General features: G+C 42.6%; 1 pseudogene; it reads left to right on the top strand.

Annotated features, from left to right (window-relative positions):
- The first annotated feature begins 214 nt into the window (after positions 1-214).
- LOC103267742 lies at positions 215-439 on the top strand (annotated as a pseudogene).
- The last annotated feature ends 4,800 nt before the right edge of the window (positions 440-5,239 follow it).

The raw sequence follows: 5,239 nt of genomic DNA on the forward strand, positions 1-5,239 counted from the left end.
GATCTGGGTCAATGTCTCCTACCAGAATCACAACTCCTTTACTTGCCTGTTTGTTTCTTGTGTAAATAGCCCAAAGTTACAAAATAACAGCTGTAACTGAAAGTTTTATGTCTCCCTCCAGGAGTCAGAAACTCTACATGGGCAGAGCAGGTTTCCAATGGGCTGGGTACTGGGTATGTAAGGTCCTGCAGAGTGGAGATGTAAATCCAAGGTCATGGCAAAACATCTGAATTTCATTGCCAGGACTGCGATGGTACCAGAAGGAAATGTGGAAGGTGCATACAGGACCCTAAGCAGAATCCTCACCAGGGATGGGCTCTTTGAGGACTGTAAGGATCAGCAATACTATGAGAAGCCATGCTGCCAGCGACAGCGGGAAAGCTATGAAACCTGTCAGTGGAACACGGAAATGGCTGACAAGACCAACTTCTTGATGTGAAAAAATTAGGTGGATCCATGGCAGGGCTGCTGAGGCCTGTGGATAGGATGCCCATATGAAACTCTCATTCAGTTTGTATCTCCACCTCTTTTCTTTCTATGACCCCATTTTCTGTTACCTTTCTCTACATTAAACTCCATTGCATATGCAAGAAGGTGTCCACATGTAGAAGCAATCCCATCAGTCAGCAATAAACCCTCTCTTTTATTAAGTGAAAGAAAAAACTGTCTGAAAGTAGTCTCTGTGGAGAATGGTGTTTGCCAGGGGGTAATGGGAAGTGAGTATTTAACGGGTGCAGAGTTTCAGTTTGGGAAGACAAAAAGGTTCTAAAGATGGATGGTGGTGACAGTTACACAACAATGTGAATGTGCTTAATGCCACTGAACAGTACACTTAAGTGGTTACGATGGTAAGATTTATGTGTGTTTTACTACAGTAAGAGTTTTTTAAATCTAAAATAATAAAAATAAATGTGCAGAGCCCAAATTTGCAGTGACAGGAAACCCAAATTTCCCCCCAGATGATGGGTAAGCATGGCCACTTCGACTGCCACCTCTTGGCTCCAAAACCCATGGAATTTCCCTTTAGGGGTCACAGCCTCACATAATGGCAGTTGACTTAGGGCACACACTGCAGCCTGGAGAATGGCAATCCACCGCCACAGGGTCACCCCTCCAAGATGACACTTCGGCTGCATCTCCATGACTCTATCAGGATAGTAGCCAACACCAAAAGCTAGCAACTTTGGAGATTATAAGTGCCCTTCACCGAAAGTATCACAACTGGAGGACCATCGATAAGAAGAGAAATAGAAGAAGGTGACTGACAGGAATGGCTATGCATGGGCCTAACAACATGGGCCCTCTTGCCAACATCTATCTACCTAATGCCACTGCTGAGTGCCCAATCTGCCAACAGCATTAAATCTTTAATATAGCACCATTCCTTGAGAGATCAGACAGGCCCTGCAGCAGGTCAATTACCTCATACCTCTTCCTACTTAGAGGTATTCCTTACTAGGACTGATAGATCTAGAGCCTAAATGCAGGTGTGCCTCCGCTGCCCGTCAAATGCCTGATTTATCCACATGGTATCCCACACAACAGTGATTGCCTCAGAACAAGAGACTCACATTAGAGTAACAAACACATAGCAATAGGCTCATGACTGTGAGAACCACTAGTCTTACCTAGGACCATATCACCCGGAGGCAGCCACATGATAGGATAGTGGAATGACCTGTTGAAGGCTGAGGTAAGATATCAGTATGGTGTAGAATCTCCATCCTCCAAGCTGTGGTATATGCTCAGAATTAACACTGGACATGTTACATGTAATGCTGGTTTTTTATTGTTGTAATTCCTAGGTGTGCAAAGCAATGAACGAACCTTCTCGCCATAGCTCTCAGTGACCTGCTTGTGGAATTTGAGATTCCCATTACCACAATCTTGGGCTCTACCAGACTAGAGGCCCTACTTACCATGGGGAGACTCCTTGCTTTGGGGAATACTGAAAGGGTTCTATTGAACTTGAAGCTGTCATTACCACCTGGTGGCTACTTTGGGCTCCCCATGCAAGTGAACTAGTAGGCAAAAAAAAAAAAGGAGGGCATTGACACTGCAGTCAGGACATAGATTGACCACAATTATATGAGAATTAGGATATTACTACCAGAGAGGAAGATATTTAGAACCCAGGAAGGAGCCCAGGGATTCACTTGGTCTGCTCTACCATGCATTAAATCCCAGCAAATACAGCCTGAACAGGGCCGGGCAACAAAGGGCTCAAACCCCTCAGAAATAGAGGTCATCCCATCAAGCAAGCATTCCAGACCAGCTGGAGTGCTGGCCAGGGGCAAGAGACATTTGGAATCTGTGATCAGCTTCTTCTTTCTAGCTTGTCTTCACCATCTCCTACCTGAGGTTTCACTCAAATCCTTCAGGTGAGAAATGACAAGGAAGGGAGAAGAGGACAAGGAAACTTCTCAGTTGTCTGCTCTGTTATAAACTAGCTTTGCCTGCTCTTTGTGAAGCCTAGGCCAACTCTTTCTCTTGCTGGCGCTTTCTGGGCTGTTCAGAAACCAGGCCTTGTTGGGGGCCTTTCCCTTATGTTTTGCTTCCTCCTAGAACAAGCTTCACCATTCGGGCCCTAGTTTAGGACTCTGGCAGGTCACTACATAAGTGGGTCTTATAGCTGCCATCCCACCTTCACTTCCTTTCACCAATGTATTTCTCCCCTACAGCCTAAATCTGGTCCGTGGGAGGCATTTACACATTATTTGCCTAGTAAGCTCTGAAAGTGGAGGTCAATTGCATCCTCCACTTTGCTGCCCAAACCTCTGGATACAGTCTGTCTCTCATCCCCAGGACTCCTCACGTGGGAGTGAGACACTGGTCCCCTGTGTTTTCCCCCGCCCTCACATGCACAAGGTAAAGGACACGTATTTTGCTATCTGAGTGGTTTCTTGAAGTCCCTCTTCTCTCTTTCTCTCTGAATTGAGGCTGGGGGCCAGGAGGGCAGTAAGTAGAGAAGCAATGACTAGCATGGCTCTCTCCAAAGAATTCCTCCCTGGAAATCCACTCATTTCCCTTCTATAACCTCAGTGTGAGTGAGTCAGGTAATTGACTTTCCAGTTATAGCTTTGACAGTTTTATATCATAGCCTCATACTTCACTCTGGAATGAATTGTCTATTGTATCTTGAAACAGTGAAACAATTCTAACATCTTATTGCTTAGATATATGTACAAATTGTGGTTAGTTGCACAGAAAATCAGTAATATGCATTGCCTTAGAAAGTAAATTGGTGGAGAAGAATGGAAGGTGTATTTTTAAAAAATTTGTACACCCCTTTATCTTTTAACATGTTACAATTAGCCTGTCTTCCTGGAATAAAAAAACAGAATGGTCTAAGAAACAATAGACTTAAGACATATAAGTAAATATATATACATGTGTGTATATAATCTAATCTATATATATAAATTAAAATTAGGTCATATATCAAATATCAAATTGTAAGAAGTTATCTTACATGTGTCAAACAAAATTATTTTGATTCTCACATTAAAATGTAGAGTTGCTTTAAACATTTGACTTAAAGCAACTTAATGAAGAAAAGGAGTTTCTCTAATCCTTATCTAGTAATGTAATACAGTTGGTTGGTCTTTGGTTGGAAAACTTGAGCAAGAAAATCATCACAGTGATTGGGATCTCAGATTTAATTTTGAGGAGACAGGGCAAACATGTCATTAGCTTCAGTGATATATAAAAGAAAAAGAAGAAATAAATCAGAAAAGTATGCTCTCTTCCCATTTTGATCAATACCTCTAGAAATGATTAAAGTGGTCATGAGATCAATGGTATTTTAAACTTACATGCTACATCACTAAACTTGCAGTCAAATATGAGCATTGGGCACATCCCCAAAACCCACTAAAACAGCAGTGGGGAAAGAAAATGGAGGAAAGATGAAATAGGAAAAACAGATCAACCAAATGCAGATAACAGAAAGCAGACATGTTAAAATAGCTCAACAGATAACAGAGAGATGAAATCTAAAAGCTTGCAGGGGTCAAAGCCAACAAAAATATATTTGCAAATCACAGATCCCAGAAAGACTGAGAACTTGGAGGCATCTGAAGGCCAGGGTGCAGGTGGGCTTAAAACAGGAAGACTGATTGAAGGCCTTTTTCAGGGAGCAGCTGGATCCTGTATTCTTTCTCCCAGCAGAAAAGTTTATAACTCAGGGCACAAGGAACACCTGAGAAGACTGTACTGAAATCATAGGCACACTGAATGCTGAGAACCCCATCAGTCCCTTTTCCTGGTCACCTCCCTTGCACTGGAAACCCGGTATACATATAAGACAGACCAGCCTGAAAGCAAAGATCTCTAGGTGCTCACATTTGAGTCTTTCCAATCAAACATACAAGTATTGGAATAGGAGAAGTGTGGGTAGAATGGGAAAGAAGTGATGGAACAGAATTACCCCTTCTTCTTCCAGAGTAAGATATCAATAACAGCTTCTAAAAATCAACTTCTCAAGAAGAGCCAAGACCAGCCACTCTGGAAGCCTTGTTCTCCAGGTCTGGCTGATCATCACAAAAGCTCAAATAGATCCAATCATGAGGAACACGGACCATCAGAGGAGCCGAAGCATCTATGACAGTCAACTATTGCTGCAGTAATGCTGCATAACAAATCACCCCCAAATTCAGTGACATACATGTATTTATGCTCACACTCGAGAATCTATGGGTCATTTTCAGTTTCCATTGCAGTTCGTCTGATCTAGGTTGGGCCTAAGAGGCTCTGCTTCAGGCTGTGTCTTCCAGGCTTGGTTCCGGGTTGTCACTCTGCTTCACATCTTATTCTGGAACCCAGGCTCAGGAGCAATAACTGTCTGTGGCATGTTCTTGTCGTAGCCATCACTCCCATGGACATTGCAAGTCTCTAACAGCATCATGTCCACTGACATCCCATTGACCAAATCAAGTCATGTGGTCAAGCCCGAAGTCTAAGGGCAGGCGACTACTATTTTCCTACCATGAGACATGACACCAGGAGAAAAGAGGAAAAAATATTATTGGAGCTAGTAATTCCATCTACCAAGGAACACTTCTTCATCATGTCTTTCATCATTTATCAGATGTATCCTGATCTGGGTCATCATTCTCATTTTATCGTCATGTGGCTTTGTCACCTTACTCCATCCTCTAGCAAGAATATCTAGGGTGAATGACAGAATTAATGGTTAAGTATTCTATTTGCTTCTTTTTATATAGCTATTTTAAATCTT

Source organism: Carlito syrichta, unplaced genomic scaffold (genome assembly GCF_000164805.1).
Source record: "Carlito syrichta isolate Samal-C Ts95f unplaced genomic scaffold, Tarsius_syrichta-2.0.1 Scaffold308231, whole genome shotgun sequence".
In the NCBI taxonomy this organism is placed as follows: domain Eukaryota; kingdom Metazoa; phylum Chordata; class Mammalia; order Primates; family Tarsiidae; genus Carlito; species Carlito syrichta.